The 27,179-nt window shown below is 40.0% G+C and overlaps 1 long non-coding RNA gene across 1 annotated transcript; it reads left to right on the top strand.

The window, feature by feature from the left end:
- Positions 1-421: 421 nt before the first annotated feature.
- LOC112228109 lies at positions 422-4,329 on the top strand. The gene is made up of 4 exons (XR_002949982.2): positions 422-465; positions 1,040-1,205; positions 2,914-2,984; positions 3,148-4,329. It is a non-coding gene; the product is annotated as an uncharacterized LOC112228109 (long non-coding RNA).
- The last annotated feature ends 22,850 nt before the right edge of the window (positions 4,330-27,179 follow it).

Here is a 27,179-nt window from a genome sequence, read left to right on the forward strand (position 1 = left end):
AGGTGTTAGTCATTGTCTCTGATTGGGAACCATATTTAGGTAGCCTGTGTTTCACTGTGTGTTTGTGGGTGATTGTTCCTGTCTTTGTGTTTTGCACCAGATAGGGCTGTTTTGAGTTCTCACATTTATTGTTTTCGTTAGTTTATTCATGTATAGCGTCTTCATTAAAGAAACATGAATAACCACCACGCTGCATTTTGGTCCTCCTCTCCTTCACCACAAGAGAACCGTTACAGAATCACCCACCACAACAGGACCAAGTGGCGTGGCAACGGGCAAGCAAAAGCAGCAGCAGGAGAAGCAACAGATGCAGCAGCAACAGGAGCAGCAGCAGCAGCAGTGGGAGAGGCTGCACTACTTGGAAGAATGGACATGGGAGGACGAATTGGATAGTAAAGGACCCTGGGCTCAGCCAGGAGAATATCGCCGCCCCAAAGAAGAACTGGAGGCGGCGAAAGCGGAGAGGTACTGTGGGTACTGTGAACTTTCTTGTGTGTGCATCATTTATGGTTGGTTTCTGTGTTTTTGTCTCCCTCTCTTTATGCCTGCCTTCTTTGATTAACCTATCTCTCTGGTACTGTCATGTCTCCCTCTCTAGTATTCAAAATGTTTACCAGTAATGAAGATACTATATGCTTGGAGTATAACTGACGGTCTTTTTCTAAAGAGGGGATGAGTTTCTGGAGGAGCCTGTAGTGGTTAGATGGGAGCACCAATGAGGCAACAGAAGGCGAAAACAGGCTACACTAAAGTTTTTTTTTCGTTAAATATTCCTAGACATTATCACTCGATATGTGCATTGCCAATGTTGTACAGATATTATTCAGTGAATTTACTTTTCTTATGTTCTAGAACTATTTAGCCTGTTGAATATGAGCATCTCAGAAGAGACCATAGAAGTAAATGAAGATGAGGTCAATGACCTAATGAATAGTGTGTAAGATTGTTCTTAGTATTTGTGATGTGCTAATTAACTTACTTTTGTTTGTATTTACAATTCAAGATTCACCATTACATTATTCTGTCGTATTTGTGATAGCATCGATTTGGATTATGAAATTGGCACTGACGAGAGTGATGCTGATGAGACCTGGAGTCCCTCAAAGGAATCACAGGTGAATGAAGATTCTGATGAAGAGGAGTCTGACGGGTTTGAAGATTCTGGGGACAGCAGCTTGGACGAAGAATACATTCCTTTACTTTGTGTGCGCTATGTTTATCATTCTATGCCTTTAGCCTTGTATACATTTTTAAATGTCCATCATATACAGTGGGGCAAAAAAGTATTTAGTCAGCCACCAATTGTGCAAGTTCTACCACTTAAAAATATGAGGCCTGTAATTTTCATCATAGGTACACTTCAACTATACCAGACAAAATGAGAACAAAAAATCCAGAAAATCACATTGTAGGATTTTTAAGGAATTTATTTGCAAATTATGGTGGAAAATAAGTATTTGGTCACCTACAAACAAGCAAGATTTCTGGCTCTCACAGACCTGTAACTTCTTTAAGAGGCTCCTCTGTCCTCCACTCGTTACCTGTATTAATGACACCTGTTTGAACTTGTTATACAGTCACACTCCAAACTCCACTATGGCCAAGACCAAATAGCTGTCAAAGGACACCAGAAACAAAATTGTAGACCTGCACCAGGCTGGGAAGACTGAATCTGCAATAGGTAAGCAGCTTGGTTTGAAGAAATCAACTGTGGGAGCAATTATTAGGAAATGGAAGACATACAAGACCACTGATAATCTCCCTTGATCTGGGGCTCCACGCAAGATCTCAGAACCACACGGGGGGACCTAGTAAATGACCTGCAGAGAGCTGGGACCAAAGTAACAACGCCTACCATCAGTAACACACTCCGCCGCCAGGGACTCAAATCCTGCAGTGCCAGACGTGTCCAGGCCCGTCTGAAGTTTGTTAGAGAGTATTTGGATGATCCAGAAGAAGATTGGGACAATGTCATATGGTCAGATGAAACCAAAATATAACTTTTTGGGAAAAACTCAATGCGTCGTGTTTGGAGGACAAAGAGTGCTGAGTTGAATCCAAAGAACACCATACCTACTGTGAAGCATGGGTGTGGAAACATCATGCTTTGGGGCTGTTTTTTCTGCAAAGGGACCAGGACGACTGATCCGTGTAAAGGAAAGAATGAATGGGGCCATGTATCGTGAGATTTTGAGTGAAAACCTCCTTCCATCAGCAAGGGCATTGAAGATGAAACGTGGCTGGGTCTTTCAGCATGACAATGATCCCAAACACACCGCCCGGGCAACGAAGGAGTGGCTTCGTAAGGAGCATTTCAAGGTCCTGGAGTGGCCTAGCCAGTCTCCAGATCTCAACTCCATAGAAAATCTTTGGAGGGAGTTGAAAGTCCGTGTTGCCCAGCAACAGCCCCAAAACATCACTGCTCTAGAGGAGATCTGCATGGAGGAATGGGCCAAAATACCAGCAACAGTGTGTGAAAACCTTGTGAAGACTTACAGAAAACGTTTGACCTCTGTCATTTCCAACAAAGGATACATAACAAAGTATTGAGAAAAACTTTTGTTGTTGACCAAATACTTATTTTCCACCATAATTTGCAAATAAATTCATTAAAAATCCTACAATGTGATTTTCTGGATTTCTTTTCTCATTTTGTCTGTCATAGTTGAAGTGTACCTATGATGACAATTACAGGCCTCTCTCATCTTTTTAAGTGAGAGAACTTGCACAATTGGTGGCTGACTAAATACTTTTTTGCCCCACTGTATATTGCATCAGCCCTCAGAGTGTGTTATAACAAAGCCTGTAGGAGATGATACGTACTGTATGCAGTCAATGAATAGATGTATTTTTATAATTTCATGGTATCGGTACACTAAACCTCCACGTTCCTCATTTCTTCCCTGCCCCTAGTATCGGATGAACCTCGAGACCATGCAGGAGCTCCAGAAACCTCCTCCAGCTCAGCAACCCTGAGAAACCAGGTAACCCACATAATGTACATACAAACTGTTTTAAACCAAGTACATTACAATAACAGAATTTGAAAGAAGCAAGATTTAATTTAGTTTTTGCACTACAGAAATCTTTGTCCTTCATAGTAACAATTATATTTTTTCTGACTTATCTGTTGGAATACATCTCTAGATTAACAGGAAAGGCCCTGATGGACCAAGACCCCTGCTATTGGACCTCTCAAAAGACCCCTCTGAAGCCTCCACTATCAAGCAACTAGGAGACCTCCCTGCCGGCCTGCCTCCCAGTCCCAACCCCAAAACTGATGCAGCAATTTCTGTACCAGGCAACACACACAAACTGATGACAGGAACATACACATGGACACTTTACGCTCTATGGCTGGCTGGCATAGTGAAGGAATGGGATCATTGATCTAATGCTGTGCAGAGGGCCTACAGTGCCAGACCATTTTCATAGGTTTCCTTTGCTCTGTAAACATGGCCTTACTTTTGAGAGTACATTACTTCCTAAAGGGCCCACCTTCATTACATGATCACCCCATTAAATTTGCCAAGCAGCTCCTCTGAAAATGTTCTTCACAAAAAAACACTAGCAAACCACTCATTGGTTTAGAAGACAAAATAAGAGTGACAATGTGATTCTAGCCTATTGAAACAACACAGAGCAGACAATCCCCCTCCCCAAACCCCTTGCTGCACACCTGAACCTTTTGATTTAGTTTGTGGTGAGTGGTGTACATGTGAGGTCATTTGAATGGGGTGATCATGTGAAGACAGTGGGCCTTTAAACTGTTAGTTCAGAATAAATCTGTAGAGGTCTTTACACAGCTAGATCCAGTAATGTGTGAAATGTGGCAGCTGGCTTACAGAGGTCTGGTCCCTGCCTGCAATAGTTCCTCTCTCTGTCTGTAGGCATCTCCCTGCAGTTGCCACAGGTGCACCAAGGTGGTGGCTCACCATTCTGCCGTCAGTAAATCTCTAGAACATAAAACACCAACCCTGGCTCTCAATGAAACATCAGCCTCACCACCTCCCTGTTGTCTGCATCATCGAGCTCCTTGATGAGAAATTCCTGAATGAACAAATGCACACACAGCCTGTTATCAGTAAGGCAGAATGTGTTATTTCTCTCCACACCCAACTAAAGGTATTTCTCATATGGATGGTCAAGGTCTACAATTCATTCAAAGCCAATTCAAACACTACTTTATATTGCAAATTGATGAAACTAGATAATGTTTCTATTGAATGTAGTATATGTGTGGAGAAATACCAAAAACCAAAATGTATTCAGCCACCAATTATTCTGTACCAACTATTCAGCTATTAAAAAAAACGTTATTTTGTTAAATATATTGGCATTTTCAACATAATACAAACCTGTGTGGCAGCCATCACGTCAGAGAGCAAAAAGCCTCTCCTCATCCTCATATCTGTCTCTGCTGCATGCCTCTGCCTGTCCGTCCTATGCCCCTGGCTCTCCCTCTAGCCCTGCCTCGTGCCCTGCTAGTCGGACTGCCATCATCAACATTGTCCAACGCAACCTGCGTATACAATGAATGACGTTAGCTAGATGTTAGATGTCCTGCTATGTGAAATACTTTTTTTTGTACATACATTGGCTATTGCAAAACTATTTCACAAGATTGAAACTAGTTTAGCTAGCTGTAGCTGCAATTGTGTCAAATTAGCTTTGGTTTAGCAAAATTTAGCAAGGCAACAAACAGAACACATCTCGGAAACTTGACAAAAAATTTACAATAAATGACAATAAATGTACAATTTCATTGTCCATTCATAAGTATGTAATCAGATTCTATTCAAGGCAAACAAAACCAGTAATTCACAATGCAACAGTATGCACTGTATGATACCTAAGCACATTACAAGGGGCATTAATAAAAGGCAATATCTTTATTTTTTACAACTCAATTAAACTAAACAAGAATGATGGCAGTGTGCATGATTACCATTTAATCCCCACAATACTATAAAATGCTTTGTTAGACAGACAGCTAATTAAAATGACATGCAATGCCTCAGCTAGTGCTAGTTGATAATTCACCCCAATGAAATAGGTATTTAGTTAATGTGCAATATCTCTCTAATGCAGCACTGGCCAATCCTCTTCCTGGAGAGCTACTGCACCTGATTCTAATAATTACCTGGTTTATAAGCTGAATCAGGTTAGTTACAACTGGGGTTGGATTTAAAACCTACGGGAGGGTAGCTCACCAGGAATAGGGTTAGAGAGCCTTGCGCTGATGCCTAAATAAATCTACTAAACTCTAATCCTGTTTTGTGAAGCACAATCTTCAAAACTGAACAAAGATGTCAAGTAATATCATTGCAGCCAACTACAAGGTGTAATTTAAAGCTCTGTGCATTTCAGGGGTACTTAGTGCTTTTTCGTAAACACATGTTCTCATGTTTTTTAAATGCTGCCGTTATAGAAAGTGCTGCATGTATTTTTTGCCTCAGCATGTTTTACTCCTAATTGTCTAATGCAATTACCCATGACTTACTTCACAAGAGAGTAATACTATTCTTTATTACATGTTTTGCTTCCTCTGGAGGAATTAGCAGGGTATGCTGTTCTATATAATTACCAGAGTCAAGGCGGAAAATAACTCATCAAATGTTAATGATACACTTTCAGGACCACTTATGAAGAGGTTAATGAATAAATACTAACTTTCGTCAAAAGAAAATGTAAATAAGTCCAGATCCCATTTTCAACCTGGGTTAAGGGGTAGAATTAACATAGTAAACAAACATTTGGAGTACTAAAATAGTATGATATGTAATGTTTGGTATGGTATGTATTAATTCATAGATTTCCATCATCCATTTCGTAGGATATGTTACGAATTACAATTCAGATATGTTACGAATTGCAATATGTATGATATGTAACAAATTCCAATTTGTTGTAGCTTACGTTGGCTAGATGGCTAATGCTAGGTAGGTTGCTAATGTTAGCTACGCTATGGGTTAAGGTTGGGGTTAAGGTTAAAGAGTTAGGGGAAGGGTTAGCTTACATGTTAAGTAGTTGCAAAATAGCTAAAAAGTAGTAAATAGTTGCAAAGTTTGCTAAAATGCTAAAGCTGTCCGTGATGAGATTAAAACACGCAACCTTTGGGTTGCTAGAAAAAATTGCATGTTTAGGCTACACAACACGGTCCCTAAGCACACATTCACATTCTCTCAAAATGCTGAAAGATTTTTTTATTTATTTCTCCACTCCTTCCCGAGACAAGTAACATTTGCTCGGTGTCTTCCGCATTTAACCCAAACCCTCTGAATCAGAGAGGTGTGGGGGGCTGCCTTGTTCGACATCCACATCTTCAGTTGTTTGTGGTTAACTGCGTTGCTCATGGGCAGAACGGAGGATTTTTACACCTAGCTGGCTTGGGATTCGTACCAGCAACCTTTTTGTTACTGGCCCAACACTCTAAACTGCTAGGTTTGACCGCTAGGGGGGTGATTTTAAGGGAAAATATCACCCACATTTCTAAATGACATACTTTGAGGAGGGAAAGGTTGATAAGCCAGGTGAAATGGTGGAACAAAGGCAAGGGAGTGAGGAAAGAGCAAAATGAATAGGGGAGGCAGTAAGAGGGACAAAAGCGGTCACTTAGGGCCCCAGGAACCCCTTTTGGGTCTCAACATACTGTTGAGAGTTAGAATAGTAGAATACAGAATGTGCAGGTTTAACATTTGGTTGTGCATCAGTAGTTTTTCTCTTTTTATATCAGTCACTCACTGTCACTCAATTAGCAATGTCAGCTAACAATTTTTTAATTGTTAAATTAGCTGGCTAGACTATCTAAACTTGGAGTAATCATGGCAAAATACTGACTGGTCACGCAGGGCACGCGCCCAGTTGCCCTGACCTTAATTAAGGAGGCCCACGTTGATTTTGTTAGTCTCCGCTGTCAAGAAGGGGGGCCACTAATATGTTTTGCCTGTGAGGTGGGGGCAACCAAATCTCGCTTAGGGCCCCTAAAAGGCTAGAGCCAACCTTGGGAAGTAGCTATGAGGTTAGAAAGGCAGGCTGATAGGTGGCAGCCAGAGGGTTACCAGCTAGAATCTCTCTGTATACTACCTACTTCTGTTGTGCCTTTGAGCAAGGAACTTTACCCCTAAGTGCTCATTAGCTGCTCCCAACATTTGATATGTGTTATTTCATAGTTGTGATGTCTTCACTATTATTCTACAATGTAGAAAATAGTAAATATAAAGAAAAATCATGGAATGAGTAGGGTTGACCAACTCTTGACTGGTACTTGCTTAATTAATTAGATTAATATTATGGTGTTTCTATTCCATGAAAAATGAAAAACCCTCTGGGTTTCTGTTAGGATGGAACTGAAAATATGGTACTGTACAACGTGACAGTTGGCAGTACAGTACTGGGCTATTTAGCTAAATAATCCCTGTGTAGTGCGGGCAGGGCATGCGGGAGACCAGGCTTCAATTCCCCAATGGGGAGGAAGGAGTAGGCTGTCCTTGTAAATAAGAATTTGTTCTGAACTGACTTGCCTAGTTAAATTCATAAATTCAGAGCATTGCCAGTCTGTAAATTCAGACCGTTTCACTCTCGGAGCGCACACTGGACGTTCGGGCCGAGGAGTAGTGTTGAGATGTAAGCGTTCTGGCCTTACAACGGCAGTTAAGCACCCAAGCTAACTTTGGCTAGCTTGCTAGCTACTTCCAGACACAAAGGAGACCACTCTGACCATTTTATTCACCCTAGCAGAGGTGGTTAGGCAGTTTCCGTGTTGACCAGAGTGTTGGTGACTGTAACTGTGCTGCTGGAAACAATTTAATTAAGTTTTTTTGCCGACGTTTACTGACACGGCCATATCCAACGGGTGTTGAGCACTCGTAAATTCATTATTCTGTGCTCTGGTACACTCAGACGAGAGTGCTCTGACATCGGAGTCGATAGCTAGAGCGAATTTACGGAAGCACCCGGATGTCCATTGACATTCAACGACTATACCATTTAGCTAACCTAAAAATGACGGGAATTATCAAGTCAATAAACGTTGGGTAGTTAGATAGCCTATAGTTAATATACTGTCAAGTTTGATGTGTAACTACTAACGTTAGGTAGATAGCTAACATACCTGTACATACTGCTGTAATGATATGCTATGTGGTTCGTAAGGACAGGGTAGCTAACAAATTGACAGAGAACATAACACGTAAGATAACTTATTTGAAAAGTCATTACTTTATTACATTGAGTAGAAAGCTACCGGGAGGAAGCACTCTATCGACTCTGCGGCTTGAGCATGCTTTTGGTGCACAGTCAATAGCGCTTGGACTTCGGGCAAGAAGGTTGAGGGTTCGAAACCTGCTCCTTGCTTGTTTAATTTGAAGTCGTGCACAATTATGAATTTGTTATTTGATTTATATTGCCCATTCATTCATTGTCAGTTAGAGACACGGTAGTGCTTTGGGACCCAAAAGCATTGTCATGTCCTGACCTTAGTTCCTTTTTTATGTCTCTGTTTTAGATTGGTCAGGGCGTGAGTTGGGGTGGGCATTTTATGTTTTGTAGTCTAGGTTTTGTATTTCTATGTGTTTGGCCTGGTATGGTTCGCAATCAGAGGCAGCTGGCAATTGTTGTCTCTGATTGAGAACCATACTTAAGCAGCCTGTTTTCCCACTATGGGTGTGGGTAGTTATTTTCTGCTTAGTGTGGTTTGCACCTGATGGAGCTGTTTTGGTTGTTTCTTTTGTTCCTTGTTGTATTTAGTGTTCAGTTGATTAAAATAATGATGAACACTTACCTACACTGCATCTTGGTCCTCACCTTCTTCCACCAATGGCTGTTACAAGCATAATCAGTGCTCTAACTCCCCCTTGGTTGTTAGGGAAAATCTGTTCTGTGATGGGACGGGGGGTTTTCACACCTAGCTCGGTTATTAAATTATTCTTTAGTAAAGACTGAATAGTCTATTGTTCAGCTATTAGCCCCCCTCCCCAACTTGCAACAATTTGTTGTTACTCCCATCTCGTTCCTCGTTCTCTTCCCCGCGTCTTTCCCCGACTGAGTGGCTTGCTTGTGGGCGTGCTGGCAGGATATGGTAGCAACCTTCAGTTGTGTGTCAAGAATTCTGCATAGTTTGTATGAAGGTATAGTTATTCACAGGCAAATTGTTATATGCTATGGAGGTACTTTTGTGTCTTTTTGTCAAGAGAAAAACTGTTTTTATTTTCAATCAAAAATAATTGTTATGAACGCAAAAACAAGGCTTCAAAGTCTAAAAAAAATTGCTATCAAATATTTTGTATTATATGCATTTTACTCCCAAAAAATATTTAAAGAACAAAAAATGTATTTCAGAACAAAACTCCAATTTAATTTTGCTATCAACCACCCTACATTTTGGCATTTTTTTCAGTGTCAGTTTGGCTACAACCAATACTGTTCAGCCTTTCTTTGCGACACAAAGGAAGTCATAGCGGACACCTACGAAGGACTGTGTGATGGTGGCATCTCAGGTAAGCAACACTGGGCGTTCTTCCGTCCAACTTCTACATAGCTAGAAGTTAACTCCTACAATTCATTTTCGGTTTATAACATTCTACTACATTACATACATACATACTGTAGAATCCAGCTTTGTTGCATTGCTAGGCAAAGATACTCTGTACCTGCTCCCCTGTCTCTCGTCCACATTGATACAAATCATAAATTGACAAGGTACTAAGATGTATAACGTCTCCATCAAATCTAAGAAGTTTTTTAAAAACTTCTTCAGGATAGTGGGTCCCCTGCAGGACGGTTGAGCTAACGTAGGCTAATGCGATTAGCATGAGGTTGTAAGTAACAAGAACATTTCCCATGACAAAGACATATCTGATATTGGCAGAAAGTTAAATTCTTGTTAATCGAACTGCACTGTCCAAATTACAGTAGCTATTACAGTGAAAGAATGCCATGCTGTTGTTTGAGGACAGTGCACAGTTTTGATCACGAAAAGTTATTAATAAACAAATTAGGCACATTTGGGAAGTTTTGATAACATTTTGAACAGAAATGCAATGGTTCATTGGATAAGTCTAAAACTTTGCACATACAGTCGTGGCCAAAAGTTTTGAGAATTACACAAATATTAATTTTCACAAAGTTTGCTGCTTCTGTGTCTTTAGATATTTTGTCAGATGTTACTATGGAATACTGAAGTATAACTACAAGCATTTCATACGTGTCAAAGGCTTTTATTTACAATTACATGAAGTTGATGCAACGAGTAAATATTTGCAGTGTTGACCCTTCTTTTTCAAGACCTCTGCAATCTGCCCTGGCATGCTGTCAATTAACTTCTGGGCCACATCTTGACTGATGACAGCCCATTCTTGCTTAATCAATGCTAGGAGTGTGTCAGAATTTGTGGGTTTTTGTTTGTCCACACGCCTCTTGAGGATTGACCCCAAGTTCTCAATAGGATTAAGGTCTGGGTTTCCTGGCCATGGACCCAAAATGTTGATGTTTTGTTCCCAGAGCCATTTAGTTGTCACTTTTGCCTTATGGCAAGGTGCTCCATCATGCTGGAAAAGGCATTCTTCACAACAATTGAACCGCTCTCCTTGAAGTTCTTGATGATCCGATAAATGGTTGATTTAGGTGCAATCTTACTGGCAGCAATATCCTTGCCTGTGAAGCAGGATTTTGCGCAAATCAATGATAACGGAACGTGTTTCCTTGCAGGTAACCATGGTTGACAGAGGAAGAACAATGATTCCAAGCACCACCCTCCTTTTGAAGCTTCCAGTCTGTTTTTTGAACTCAATCAGCATGACAGAGTGATCTCCAGCCATGTCCTCGTCAACACTCACACCTGTGTTAACGAGAGAATCACTCACATGATGTCAGCTGGTCCTTTTGTGGCAGGGCTGAAATGCAGTGGAAATGTTTTTGGGGATTCAATTCATTTGCATGGCAAAGAGGGACTTTGCAATTCATTGCAATTCATCTGATCACTCTTCATAACATTCTGGAGTATATGCAAATTGCCATCATACAAACTGAGGCAGCAGACTTTGTGAGAATTAATATTTGTGTCATTATCAAAACTTTTGGCCACGACTGTACACTGCTGCCATATAGTGGCCAAATCTAAATTGCAACTGGGCTGGAATAATACATTATGGCCTTTCTCTTGCATTTCAAAGATGATGGTACAAAACTGTTGTTTATTTCTTTGTATTATCTTTTACCAGATCTATTATGTTATATTCTCCTACATTCCTTTCATATTTCCACAGAAGTGTTTCTTTGAAGTGTTTCCTTTCAAATGGTACCAAGAATATGCATATCCTTGCTTCAGGGCCTGAGCTACAGGCAGTTCGATTTGGGTATGTCATTTTAGGCGAAAATTGAAATAAAGGGGCCGATCCTTAACCGGTCCTTAACTTTTATTTTTACTTATTCATAGACAAACTTTCAATTATGTATTGGAATTGCTCTTCATCAACGGGTAATATATAAATAATGAAGCAGGTTAATAGGCTGAACATTTCACTTTTAATTCCAATGCTTTATTTCAAGATACAACGTTGTCATCTTTGGCGGTATAGATGGATTTTCAAGGAAGGTAAGTATATTATTTTGTATGCATATTGCATATTTCCCATCACCTAATGAACAACCACAATACCAGTCTGGTGTTAAGCATAAGTTACCTCTTGTATAGATGTTCTATCTGGACACTGCGGCCAATAACAAAGCAGCAACTGTTTTTGGATACTTTATGGGTGGAGTCGGCAGAAATGGATGGCCTTCAAGGTAAATATCGATATAGTAGAATGAAAAAAAAACTTGTAATATGCATATTGTAACATCTTGTGAGGAGTTACTTTCTGTATAGAAACCCTTGACATCTTCCTCATCAAACCTCGTAAGATTGCTTTCTGTGCTGTATTGACGTATCCTGAAAATGACATCTGCTGCTTTAGATTGAACGGTCATATCTCAGTTACTGTTTTCATATCTACAAAAAATAAGCTATTTTCTTTACTTTCAGAGTGCGAGCTGATCAAGGGGTCGAAAATGTAGATATTGCCAGATGTATGTTCCCTGTCCGAGGAACAGGCCATGGAAGCTTTATTGCTGGCAAAAGTGGCCATAACCAGAGGTTATTAAACTCTTATTTTTTTCTCTCTTCCTCGCTGCCTGTCTTGTTGTATTTGGAACCTGTCTCACATGCATTAATTAAAAAACCCTTAAGATGTCAGCTGCTAATTTTAAGATTTACACCACATAAACACTCAGCCATTTTCACTGGACTATCAAGCCCCTGTTGCTGCCAAGTCATGATTTGCTTGGGGTTTAGCCTTGCAATAATCAAGTGCTGAGACACATAGCCCTCTATATTTAAATATTTCTGGTACACTAAGATTGGTGTCTGTGTCACACACAGTCTGTAACCACTCACAGAGGCACACACAACTTGCATTTCTATAACCTCGGACCCATCTGTGTTCACTATTCATGGAGGATTAGGTTAGGTTCCTCCCCCCTACAAAACCTTTTCTTTCTCTCAGTTTCTTTCTCTCGGTCCCTTAGGTGAGGCGTGGAAGGCTTATGGAGAGATGTTTGGAGTGCTGTGACATGTCAGTACTACAACTTGCTGTACAGTTTGGAGGAAGAAGGCTACCTTGACCTGTCAAATTCTATCCACCTCTTCTATGTGGGATATGGGTTCCTACCTCGTCTGCGGGCAGATTTTCAGCATTTCACAGAGTTAATAATCACCCTTTAAGTACAGAGGCAAACCTGACACCTCACCAGCTGTGGCATATCGGAATGCTCTAAACACCTGTGTCTGAGCCAGACTATGCAGAGTTATGTGTCTGTGTGAATTGCTTGACAGATCTTCCTTTAAATGTATCGTCACTAATACAGATTTGTTTCTTTTGAGCATTCCATATTCAGCAGGAGGATAATCTGGAAACAATGACAATGGGGTCATTGTTCCTGACATCCCATGCCCCCTGTCTACTGAGAATCTTGCTGTGCTACAACGTCATGTGAACCCTACCACTGACTCCTCATCTTTTGGATGAGGGTGAAAGGATAGCTGGCCCAGCTGTCAAAGTGAGACAGTAGGCTATTCTGGATAGAGCTGGTACTTTTGTGTAGTCTATTTCTTGTGAGGTTTTCTGTCCTCAGATACGGAGAGCTGTGAAAGCCTGTCTGCAGATGAAGAGGTCCCAATGAAGAGCAACGGTTCTCAGTCCTGGTCCTGGGGACTCAAAGGGGTGCACATTTTTGTTTTTGCCTTAGCACTGCACAGCTGATTCATCAAGTCATCATCAAGCTTCAAGTGGTATTTATGTATTCCTGACGCTATCCTTGATATGATCCTGCTATTGTCACATGCATCTATCTATCTATCTATCCAATGTTATCATGATTTGTTATAAGGGACATTATACTTATACTATACAGAAAGTAGTATTAAAGAGATGTTTCACATTAAAATACAGATATAGATGTACTAGTCCCAGAGTTTATTAAACATGTTTTTAGGGGTGGATCAGCTTAATATTGCAGAAAGATTATTGCTTCCATCAATGTAATTGTCTGCATCATTTCCAAATATATATATCCATATACATACACGTGTCACGTTCGTTGTAACAAGGAGACCAAGGCGCAGCGTGATGAGAATACATTCCTCTTTATTAAAGGAAGAACACATACACAAGCTACCGTGATGCTATAAACACTGGTGCTGACTCAGGCAACTATACATAGACAATAACCCACAAAATACCCAAGCAATACGGCTACCTAAATATGGTCCCCAATCAGAGACCACGATAAACAGCTGCCGCTGATTGAGAACCAATCTAGGCAACCATAGACATAAAAACACCTAGACTAGAAACAACCCTATAAACATACAAAAACCCTAGACAGGCCAAAAACACATATATCACCTTCGTCATACCCTGACCTAACCAAAATAATAAAGAAAACAAAGAATACTAAGGTCAGGGTGTGACAACACGTACATATACATATGCATACATATATACAGTGAGGAGAACAAGTATTTGATACACTGCCGATGTTGCAGGTTATCCTACTTACAAAATATGTAGAGATCTGTAATTTTTATCATAGGTACACTTCAACTGTGAGAGACGGAATCTAAAACAAAAATCCAGAAAATCACAAAGTAATTAATTTGTATTTTATTTCATGACATAAGTATTTGATCACCTACCAACCAATAAGAATTCCTGCTCTCACAGACCTGTTTGTTTTTCTTTAAGAAGCACTCCTGTTCTCCACTCATTACCTGTATTAACTGCACCTGTTTGAACTCGTTACCTCTATAAAAGACACCTGTCCACACACTCAATCAGACTCCAACCTTTCCACAATGGCCAAGACCAGAGGGCTGTGTAAGGACATCAGGGATAAAATTGTAGACCTGAACAAGGCTGGGATGGGCTACAGGACAATAGTCAAGCAGCTTGCTGAGAAGGCAACAACTGTTGGTGCAATTATTAGAAAAAGGACGAAGTTCAAGATGACGGTCAATCACCCTCGGTCTGGGGCTCCATGCAAGATCTCACCTCGTGGGGCATAAATGATCATGAGGAAGGTGAGGGATCAGCCCAGAACTACATGGCAGGACCTTGTCAATGACCTGAAGAGAGCTGGGACCACAGTGTCAAAGAAACCCATTAGTAACACACTACGCCGTCATGGATTAAAATCCTGCAGCGCACGCAAGGTCGCCCTGCTCAAGCCAGTGCATGTCCAGGCCCGTCTGAAGTTTGCCAATGACCATCTGGATGATCCAGAGGAGGAATGGGAGAAGGTCATGTGGTCTGATGAGACAAAAATATAGTTTTTTGGCCTAAACTCCACTCGCCGTGTTTGGAGGAAGAAGAATGATGAGTACAACACCAAGAACACCATCCCAACCGTGAAGCATGGAGGTGGAAACATTATTCTTGGTGGATGCTTTTCTGCAAAGGGGACAGGATGACTGCACCGTATTGAGGCGAGGATGGATGGGGCCATGTATTGCGGGATCTTGGCCAACAACCTCCTTCCCTCCGTAAGAACATTGATGATGGGTCGTGGCTGGGTCTTCCAGCATGACAACGACCCGAATCAGACCGCCAGGGCAACTAAGGCTTGGCTCCGTAAGAAGCATCTCAAGGTCCTGGAGTGGCCTAGCCAGTCTCCAGACCTGAACCCAATAGAAAATCTTTGGAGGGAGCTGAAAGTCCGTATTGCCCAGCGATAGCCCTGAAACCTGAAGGATCTGGAGAAGGTCTGTATGGAGGAGTGGGCCAAAATCCCTGCTGCAGTGTGTGCAAACCTGGTCAAGAACAACAGGAAATGTATGATCTCTGTAATTGCAAACAAAGGTTTCTGTACCAAATATTAAGTTCTGCTTTTCTGATGTATCAAATACTTATGTCATGCAATAAAATGCAAATTAATTACTTAAAAATCATACAATGTGATTTTCGTTTTTTGATTCCGTCTCTCACAGTTGAAGTGTACCTATGATAAAAATTACAGACCTCTACATGCTTTGTAAGTAGGGAAAACCTGCAAAATCGGGAGTGTATCAAATACTTGTTCTCCCCACTGTACATACCTATATAGATATACATACTTTTTTTAGAATATACCTTTATTATTCCCCGCAAACCCTACCACCCTTCCCCCATTTGGAGTAAACTAATCAACAATAACACTTGGGCTTCTACCTTCTGTTCATACATCTTATACACCTTTTACAGACAATCTATTTTACAATATTTATATTTTGTTTGTTTTTAGTCCTTTGTCTATTTCTGATGTCCATCCAGTTTGATTTCTATTTGTAACTGTGCTATTTCACAAAATTTCTGAACCTATATACATTTTACCCTGTATGTTTTACATTGGTTATCTTGTTATTAGTCCCACCCTTCAGCTCCATTCAACCCCTCCCATCTATCTCTTAACTTCTTTTGGCTGCAGGGGCAGTATTGAGTAGTTTGGATGAAAGGTGCCCAGAGGTGCCTGAAGTTTCTAAAACTGTTTGAATGATGTCTGTGTATAACAACTCATATGCAGGCAAAAACCTGAGACGAAATGCAAACAGGAAGTGGAAAATCTGAGGTTGGTCGATTTTCAACCCAGCCCCTATTGAATTCACAGTGGGATATGGATGAAGTTGCACTTCCTAGGGCTTCCACTAGATGTCAAGCGTCTTTAGAAACTTGAATAAGGCTTCTACTGTGTTGTGGAGCCAGATGGGAACTCTTTGAGTCAGTGGTCTGGCAGAGAGTCAGGTCCTGGTCATGCGCATTTCACATGATAACGACCTGCGTTCCATGGCTTCTCTACAGACATAGGAATTCTCTGGTTGGAACTTTATTGAAGATTTATGATGACAACATCCCAAAGATTGATTCTATACTTAGTTTGACAAGTTTCTTCGACCTGTAATATAACTTTTTGAAGTTTTCTTCCGACGTTCGGATGGACCTGCACGAGCGTTTGGATTTGTGTACTAACCGCGCTAACAAAAGTAGCTACTTGGACATAAATAATGGACATTATCGAACAAATAAAGCATTTATTGTGGAACTAGGATTCCTGGGAGTGCATTCTGATGAAGATCGTCAAAGGTAAGGGAATATTTATAATGTGATTTCTGATTTCTGTTGACTCCAACATGGCGGATAATTTTATTTCTTTTCTGAGCGCTGTCTCAAGATTATTGCATGGTTTGCTTTTTCCGTAAAGTTTTTTGAAATCTGACACAGCGGTTGCATTAAGGAGAAGTATATCTATATTTCCATGTCTAACAATTTATCGACATTTATAATGAGTATTTCTGTAAAATGATGTGGCTCTCTGCAATATCACTGGATGTTTTTGGAACTACTGAACATAATGTATACTGTATACTGAAATTACCAATGTATACTGAGATTTTTAAAAATATAAATATGAACTTTATCAAACAAAACATACATGTATTGTGTAACATGAAGTCCTATGAGTGTCATCTGATGAAGATCATCAAAGGTTAGTGATTAGTTTTATCTTTATTTGTGCTTTTTTGATGGCTGTGTGTTTGATGGCTGTGAGTTGGTGGTTACCTAACATAATCGTTTGTGGGGCTTTCGCTGTAAAGCCTATTTGAAATTGGACACTGTGGTGGGATTAACAACAATTTTACCTTTAAAACGGTATAAGATACAGTATAAGGTATGTTTGAGGAATTTTAATTATGAGATTTTTGTTGTTTTGAATTTGGCAACCCTGCACTTTCAATGGCTGTTGTCATATCATCCCGTTAATGGGATTGCAGCCCTAAGAAGTTTTAAAACTAGTTTTTCACACAACTCCACAAATTTATTGTTAACAAACTATAGTTTTGAGTCAGTTAGGACATCTACTTTGTGCATGACACAAGTCATTTTTCCAACAATTGTTTACAGACAGATTATTTCACTTATAATTCACTGTATCACAGTGGGTCAGAATCCATATATTTTTCAACTGTGCCGTGACGCTTCACAAAAGTACTGAACCTTTCTATTCCCATAGCTTCTACAGATGCTAAATGAAAAATACATATTTTTTGCTAAAATAATTATTATATTATTGATTGACTATGGCTTTTCAAATCACCCAGTATTGCTATCTGCAGTGTTAGTTCTAGGCAAATATTACAATTCTTCTGCCATTCCTGGACCTGTGACCAAAAACGCGCTACATATGGACAATAGCAAAATAAATGATCTAATGACTCTGCCTCCTCACATCTAAATATGCAGAGCTGGGAAGATTGCATCCCCAATATCTATGACATTCTATTGGCTGCAAGAATTTTGTATAGTAATTCAATTAAAAAATTTGAAGTTTTGAATCCGGCGTTGTTTTGCGTATCAATTCATAAATCATGTGCCATGGAATGGGTATATCGAAAATCTCTTCCCAACTATTTTGCCATTTATATGGCACAGCTGTCAGTTTTTTGGTCCTTAAATGAAATTGATATATGTTTTATTTATCAACCTTTTTCTTTAACCATTTATGTTCTTTAATGCAGGGCTGACATAAAAGTTCCTTACTTTTTTCCCTACTCGCCTCTTCCATTTTTGTGTTAATGCTGCAATTAGTTGGTTGTAATTTTGGGTAGAGCAGACATATCCATAAGTCTGTGTTAGCTGCGTGTGTGACATAAATCCACCAGTCCTATTTATGATATCATTCACTAAAAGTATACCTCTTTTAAAAATGTATATGTATCAATTAGTACATTTGAGTTTAACCAGAATATTTGTCGTATTATTTGATCTGTCTTTTTAAGGCTTTTAAAAATTTTAAATAACGATATTTTGGAGATGATTTCCTTTTCAAACAACCGAAAGTGAGCAATTGTAATCTGAATAAAGGGAAAAATGCCATTCTTGAAGATGGGATGAGACATTCCTACTAATTTACTAGAGAACCAGTTTGGATTTAAGTATAACTTTTGTATGACTGATGCCTTTCGTGAGAGGTCTAATTCTTTAATGTTTAATCATTTCTCCCCTCCGAATTCATATTCGTTATATAAATAGGCCATTTTAATTTTGTCTGGTTTGCCTTTCCAAAAAAAATTGAATATTTTTGTTCATATCATTTAAAAAGCAGGTTACTAGGTGTAAGCAAATAGGTAAACTGTGATATGTGTCACGCCCTGGCTATAGAGAAGCTTTTTATTCTCTATTTTGGTTAGGCCAGGGTGTGACTAGGGTGGGCGTTCTATGTTCTTTTTTCTGTGTTTTTGGCCAGGTATGGTTCTCAATCAGGGACAGCTGTCTGTCGTTGTCTCTGATTGAGAACCATACTTAGGCAGCCTGTTTTCCACCTATGGGTTGTGGGTAGTTTTTTTCTGTTTTGTGTTTCTGCACCTGACAGGACTGTTTCATTCATTCTCTTTGTTATTTTGTTTTGTGTTCAGTTTAAAGAAAAAATAACATGAACACCTACTATGCTGCGCTTTGGTCCACACCTTCTTCATACGATGACCGTTACAATATGACTAAAGAGTTAATGAAGGTGATTTTTCCACAAATAGACACGTATTTTCCATTCCATGGTTGCAAGATCTTATCTATTTTTGCTAACTTTCTATAAAAATTTATTAGTGTGAGAATTTCTTTCTTTTGGGATTTATATCCTGAGTATGTCCACATCTCCTTCAAACCATTTAATTGGTAAACTATGCAGTAATGTAAAAGTTAAATTTTTTTGTGATCCAATACGTAATATAGTACATTCATCATAATTTGGTTTTAATCCAGATGATAGCAAAACTATCTAGATCCTCTATAAGGCCATGGAGAGACTCCAATTGTGGTTTTAAAAGAAAACATGAATCATCAGCGTACAATGACACCTTAGTTTTTAAGCCACGGATTTCTAATCCCTTAATATTATTGTTGGATCTAATTTTAACAGCTAACATTTCGATGGCAATAATAAATAGATATGCCGATCGTGGACAACCTTGTTTTACCCCTCTAGATAGTTTAAAACTTTCTGAGATGTAGCCATTATTTACTATTTTATAATAACTTTAACCCATTCCCCAAAATTGAAATATTCTAAGCATTTATATATAAACTCCAGTCGTACTTTATCAAAAGCCTTTTCAAAATCAGCTATGAAAACCAGGCCTGGTGTCCCCGATATTTCATAGTATTCTATTGTTTCCAGTACCTGTCTTATATTATCTCTGATGTATCATCCGGGGAAAAAAACCTGTCTGAGATTAGGATGAGTAATATCTGACAATACTTTTTCAATTCTATGCGCCAAGCATTTTGCTAGGATTTTTGCACCACAACACTTTATATTTTATTTGTTATTTTATTTCACATTTTATTTAACCATGTAGGCTAGTTGAGAACAAGTTCTCATTTACAACTGCGACTTGGCCAAGATAAAGCAAAGCAGTGCGACACAAACAACAACACAGAGTTACACATGGAATAAACAATCGTACAGTCAGTAACACAATACAAAAAAAATAAAGTCTACATACAGTGTGTGCAAATGGCGTGAGGAGGTAAGGCAAAAATTAGGCCATAGTAGCGGAGTAATTACAATTTAGCAAATTAACACTGGAGTGATAGATGAGCAGATGATGAAGTGCAAGTGGAAATAATGGTGTGCAAGAGCAGAAAAGAAAAGAAAAACAATATAGGGATGAGGTAGGTAGATTGGGTGGGCTATTTACAGATGGGCTATGTACAGCTGCAACGATCGGTTAGCTGCTCAGATAGTTGATGTTTAAAGTTAGTGAGGGAAATATAAGTCTCCAAGTTTTTGCAATTCGTTCCAGTCATTGACAGTAGAGAACTGGAAGGAAAGGCAGCCAAATGAGGTGTTGGCTTTGTGGATGACCAGTGAGATATACCTGCTGGAGCGCGTGCTACGGGTGGGTGTTGTTATCGTGACCAGAGAGCTGAGATAAGGCGGAGCTTTACCTAGCATAGACTTATAGATGACCTCGAGCCAGTGGGTCTGGCGACGAATATGTAGCGAGGGCCAGCCGACTAGAGCATACAGGTCGCTGTGGTGGGTGGTATAAAGGGCTTTGGTGACAAAACGGATGGCACTGTGATAGACTGCATCCAGTTTTCTGCGTAGAGTATTGGAAGCTATTTTGTAGATGACATCGCCAAAGTCGAGGATTGGTAGGATAGTCCGTTTTACAAGGGTATTTCGCGGCGTGAGTGAAGGATGCTTTGTTGTGAAATAGGAAGCCGATTCTAGATTTTATTTTGGATTGGAGATGTTTAATATGAGTCTGGAAGAAGAGTTTGCAGTCTAGCCAGACACCTAGGTTTTTGTAGTTTAATTGCATTAATTGCATCAAAGAAGTTCAAAAAAATAAAAAAAATCAATGTATAAAACAATGATGTTCTAAACTTAGTGTCTAAGGCTTTAATTGCATCAAGAAGTTCCTCATCTGTAATTTGGCCTTCACATGAGTCTTTCTGTACAAATGTTATTATTACATTACATTATTATTATTTACAAAAGCCATATAATTAGCTTCAGTTAGTGGAGATGGAGGCGACTGAAACAAAAACATATTAAAGTACTTTACTTCCTCTTTCACAATATAATTCGGTGAATCATGTATTCTATATTGCAAATTGAAAAATAATTTGGTGCATTTTACCCCATATTCCATCCAGTTTGCTTTATTTTTATAATATATTACACTGGATCTTTCTTGAATAAGTTCCTCTGCTTCTTTTTGTTTTTCCTCTAACTTATTCTGTGCCTCTATGGTACAGTTTTTATTGCTATCTAACTGTACTGTTAGTCAATTTCCTTTGTTAATATGGACTCTTTTGATATCAATTTATTTTGTTTTATAGATGAGTACTGAATTGCATGGCCTCTAAAGGCACATTTAAAAGTGTCCCATACAATAAGAGGATCTGCTGTACCTACATTATGTCTGAAAAAGTCAGTTATAAATTATTCTGTCCTAGTTCTAAACAATTCATCATCTAGTAGGCTTTGATTAAATTTCCAATATCCCCGCCCACGTGAAAATACGGTAAGAGTAATATATATGCCAATTATCTGTTGATCCGACCGCATTCTGTCCCCTATCAACAATTTTTTTACTTTTAGTGCCAGAGAGAATGGCATAAGAAAGTAGACAAGACAACTAGTTTGATTAAGCCTCCGCCATATATATCTCACTAGGTCAGGGTATTTAAGCCTCCATATATCCATTAATTCCAATATATCCATGACAGTCATGATTTCCTTAAGTGCCTGAGGGTGATAGTTTGTAGTGTGATTTCCTTTCCGGACCATAGAGGTATTTAAGACCGTATTAAAATCTCCCACCATAATAAGAGTCTAGTGTTGCTTGTAGAGTTGATAAATCCTTATATATATTTTCAAAGAAGCTTGAATCTTTATTTGGACTGTATAGGTAAGCCATATCTGTTTATTGTCCAATAACATATTTAAAATAATCCATCTACCTTGATGATCTGCTTGGACAATTTTCACATTTGGATCAAAATGACTGTTAATTAATACCATCACCCCTTTTGAATTTCTTTGCCCATGGGAGAAATTGCCCCCCCCCAGTCCTTTTTCCACAAAATGTAATCTAAAATTGTTGAATGAGTTTCCTGTAAACAATAGATATTATATTCCCTCTCTTTTAGCCAGGTAAATACTGATCATTTTTTCTTATTATCTGCTAAGCCATTACAATTGTAATTGGCTATACTTATTTCACCATTTAATATACTGAGACACAACTTTCAATTCTATTTATCAAAATATATGTTTGTAAACGTACCATTAAAAAGTAACATGATGATTGAGTGTCTATATAGCTCTACCATGATATTTACATTGCTACTAAGTAAACCTCCAATTGGTCCCCAGTATTCCACTCGCTAAAAGCCCTCATCCAGAGATGGGTTGTCATCCCAGGTAGGAAACATCACCTCAACTCCACTGATCCTCAATACTGGGGCCCCACAAGGGTGTGTGCTCAGCCCCCTCCTGTACTCCCTGTTCACCCATGACTACGTGGCCAAGCATGCCTCCCACTCAGTCAAGTTTGTAGATGACACAACAGTAGTAGGCTTGATTAGCAACAATGATGAGACAGCCTACAGGGAGGAGGTGAGGCCTCTGGGAGTGTGGCGCATGGAAAACAACCCCTCGCTCAACGTTAACAAAACAAAGGAGATGATCGTGGACTTCCTCTAGGATAGGGGGCAGCATTTGGAATTTTGGATGAAAAGCATGCCCAATTTCAACTGCCTGCTACTCATCCCCAGAAGATAAGAAATGCATATTATTATAGTAGAATTGGATAGAAAACACTCTGTTTCTAAAACTGTTTGAATCATGTCTGTGAGTATAACAGAACTTATGTAAGCAGGCGAAACCCCGAGGACAAACCATTCAGATTTTTGTTGTTGTTGAGGTCACCCTCTTTTCAATGAGTTTTCATTTGGAATACAGATTTCTAAGGGACTTGCTTACAGTTCCTACCGCTTCCACTGGATGTCACCAGTCTTTAGAAATTGGTTGAGGTTATTCCTTTGTGTAATGAAGAAGTACGGCCATCTTGAACGAGTGTCACTTCATGTGTATTGTTTGATAGAGGCGCATGACCAGAAAGCATGCTTGAGATTGTTTTCTTCCTGTATTGAACACAGATCATCGCATCTTCAATTTGATCGATTATTTACTTTACAAAATACCTAAAGTTGTATTACAAAAGTAGTTTGAAATGTTTTGGCAAAGTTTACAGGTTTTGGGTATATATGGACGGAATTAATCGAACAAAAGGACCATTTGTGATGTTTATGGGACATATTGGAGTGCCAACAGAAGAAGCTCGTCAAAGGTAAGGCATGATTTATATTTTTATTTCTGCGTTTTGTGTTGCGCCTGCAGGGTTGAAATGTTTTCTCTGTTTTGTTTACTATGGTGCTATCCTCAGATAATAGCATTGTTTGCTATCGCCGAAAAGCCTTTTTGAAATCTGACATGTTGGCAGGATTCACAACATGTGTAGCTTTAATTTGGTATCTTACATGTGTGATTTCATGAAAGTTTGAGTTTTATGGGAATTTATTTGAATTTGTTGCCCTGCATTTTCTCTAGCTTTTGGCCAAGTGGGACGCTACTGTTCCACATATCCCAGAGAGTTTAATAGCAGAGGGTGCACCCCCCTACCTACATCGACGGGACCACAGTGGAGAAGGTGGAAAGCGTCAAGTTCTTTGGCGTACACATCACTGACAAACTGAAATGGACCACCCACACAGACAGTGTGGTGAAGAATGCGCAACAGATGCACAATTGAAAGCATCCTGTCGAGCTGTATCACCGCCTGGTATGGCAACTGCACGCAAGGCTGCACGCAAGGCTCTCCAGAGGGTGGTGCGGTCTGCCCAACGCATTACTGGGGGCAAACTACCTGCCCTCCAGGACATCTACAGCTCCTGATGTCACAGGAAGGCGAAAAGGATCATCAAGGACATCAACCAACCGAGCCACTACCTATTTACCCTGCTATCATCCAGAAGGTGAGGTCAGAGCTGGGACCGAGAGACTGAAATACAGATTTGATCTCAAGGCCATCAGATGGTTAAACAGCAATAACTAGCACATTAGAGGCTGCTGCCTATATGCATAGATTAGAAATCACTGACCACTTTAAGGAATGGAACACTCGTCACATTAATAGTGTTTACATATCTTGCATTACTCATCTCATATGTATATACAGTACTATTTTATATACTATTCTACTGTATCTTAGTCAGTTCCGCACTGACATCGCTTGTCCATGTGTATATAGTCCTACTTGGATGTGTGTGTATTGGGTATATGTTGTAATTTGTTAGATATTACTGCACTGTCAGAGCTAGAAGCACAAGCATTTTGCTACACACATATTTCAATCAAATTCTATTAGTCACATGCGCCAAATACAACTTTACAGTGAAATGCTTACTTACGAGCCCCTAACCAACAACTCAGTTTTTTTTTGATCTGAATAAGAAATTAAAGTAACAAGTAATTAAAAAGCAGCAGTAAAATAACAATAGTTTGACTATATACAGGGGGTACCGGTACAGAGTCAATGTGCGGGGGCACCGGCTAGTCCATGTAGGTAGAGTTATTAAAGTGACTATGCATAGATGATAACAACAGAGAGTAGCAGCAGTGTAAAAGGGGGGGGTGCGGTCCATCAGGAAGTCCAGGATCCAGTTGCAGAGGGAGATTTCTAGACCCATGGTCCTTAGCGTATTGATGAGCTTTGAGGGCACTATGGTGTTGAACGCTGAGCTGTAGTCATTGAAGGGCATTCTCACATAGGTGTTCTATTTGTCCAGGTGGGAAAGGGCAGTGTGGAGTGCAATAGAGATTGCATCATCTGTGGATCTGTTAGGGCGGTATGCATATTGGAGTGGGTCTAGGATTTCTGGGATAATGGTGTTGATGTGAGCCATGACCAGCCTTTTAAAGCACTTCATGGCTACAGATGTGAGTGCTACAGGGCGGTACTCATTTAGGAAGGTTACCTTAGTGTTCTTGGGCACAGGGACTATGTGGTCTGCTTAAAAAACATGTTGGTATTACAGACTCGGTCAGGGACAGGTTGAAAATGTCAGTGAAGACACTTGCCAGTTGGTCAGACATATCCTGGGTCTGCGGCCTTGTGAATGTTGACCTGTTTAAAGGTCTTACTCACATTGGCTGCAGAGAGTGTGATCACACAGTTTCCCGGAACAGCTGGTGCTCTCATGCATGTTTCAGTATTATTTGCCTCAAAGCGAGCATAGAAGTAGCTTAGCTCTTCTGGTAGGCTCGTGTCACTGGGCAGTTCTCGGCTCTCCTTCCATTTGTAATCTGTAATAGTTTGCAAAACTTGCCATGTTCAATGAGCGTCAGAGCCGGTGTAGTATGATTCGATCTTAGTCCTGTATTGACTCTTTGCCTGTTTGATTGTTTGTCGGATGGCATAGCGGGATTTCTTATAAGCTTCCGGGTTAGAGTCCTGCTCCTTGAAAGGAGCAGCTCTAGAATTTAGCTCAGTGTGGATGTTGCCTGTAATCCATGGCTTCTGGTTGGGTTATGTATGTATGGTCACTGTGGGGATTACGTCGTTGATGCACTTATTGATGAAGCCAATGACCCTCTACAAGATGGCGCCAGAGGAGATGGCCACCGTTTTACGGTCTCCTAACCAATTGTGCTATTATGTGTTTTTTCTGCAATACTTGTAAATTATTTTGTACATAATGTTTCTGCAACCATATCTTATGGAAGAAAAGAGCTTCTGGATATCAGGACAGCGATCACTCACCTCGGATTAGATGAAGATTACTTCAACAACAACAAGCAGGACTCACACAATATTCTCCCCACAGGGCAGACATCCCAATTATTCGCAAAAGGAAGCAATGTAGAGGACGAAGAGCTGGATGCCTCGTCCGGACCCGCAGAAGACAACTACGAAAGCTGCCGTTACCATCAATATTACTCGCCAACGTGCAACCGTTGGACAATAAACTAGACGATGAACAATCACGAATATCCTACCAACGGGACATCAAAAACTGTAGTATCCTATGCTTCACGGAATCGTGGCTGAATGGCGACATGGATATTCAGCTAGCGGGATACGCGCTGCACCGGCAGGATAGAACAGCACACTCCGGTAAGACGAGGGGGGCGGTCTGTGCATATTTGTAAACAACAACTGGTGCACGAAATCTAAGGAAGTCTCTAGATTTTGCTCACCTGAAGTATAGTATATTGTGATAAACTGCAGGCCACACTACTTGCCTAGAGAGTTCTCAGCTATACATTTCGTGGCTGTTTATTTACCACCACAGACAGATGCTGGCACTAAGACCGCACTCAGTCAGCTGTTTAAGGAAATAAGCAAACAGGAAACCACTCACCCAGAGAGTCCCGGAACATCTTCCAGTCTGTGATAGCAAAGCAGTCCTGTAGTTTAGCATCTGCTTCATCTGACCATTTTTTTTATAGACCGAGTCACTGGTGCTTCCTGCTTTAATTTGTGCTTGTAAGCAGGAATCAGGAGGATAGAATTATGGTCAGATTTGCCAAATGGAGGGCGAGGGAGAGCTTTGTATGCGTCTCTGTGTGTGGAGTAAAGATGATCGAGTTTCTTCCCTCTTTTGTTGCACATTTAACATGCTGCTAGAAATTTGGTAGCACGGATTTAAGTTTCCCTGCATTAAAGATCCCATCTCCTAGGAGCGCCGACTCTGGGTGAGTGTTTTCCTGTTTGCTTATGGCGGAATACAGCTCATTCAGTGCGGTATTGGTGCCAGCATCAGTCTGTGGTGGTATGTAGACAGCCCCCGAAAAATACAGATGAAAACTCTCTATGTAGATAGTGTGGTCTACAGCTTATCATGAGATACTCTTCCTCAGGCGAGCAAAACCTCGGGACTTAATTGGATATCATGCACCAGCTGTTATTTACAAAAATACATAGTCCGCCGCCTCTCGTCTCACCAGCCTCCACTGTTCCATTCTGCCGAAACAGCGTATAATCATCCAGCTGTATGTTGATAATGTCGTCGTTCAGCACGACTCCATGAAGCATA

The sequence above is a fragment of the Oncorhynchus tshawytscha genome, linkage group LG30 (assembly GCF_018296145.1).
Source record: "Oncorhynchus tshawytscha isolate Ot180627B linkage group LG30, Otsh_v2.0, whole genome shotgun sequence".
NCBI lineage: Eukaryota > Metazoa > Chordata > Actinopteri > Salmoniformes > Salmonidae > Oncorhynchus > Oncorhynchus tshawytscha.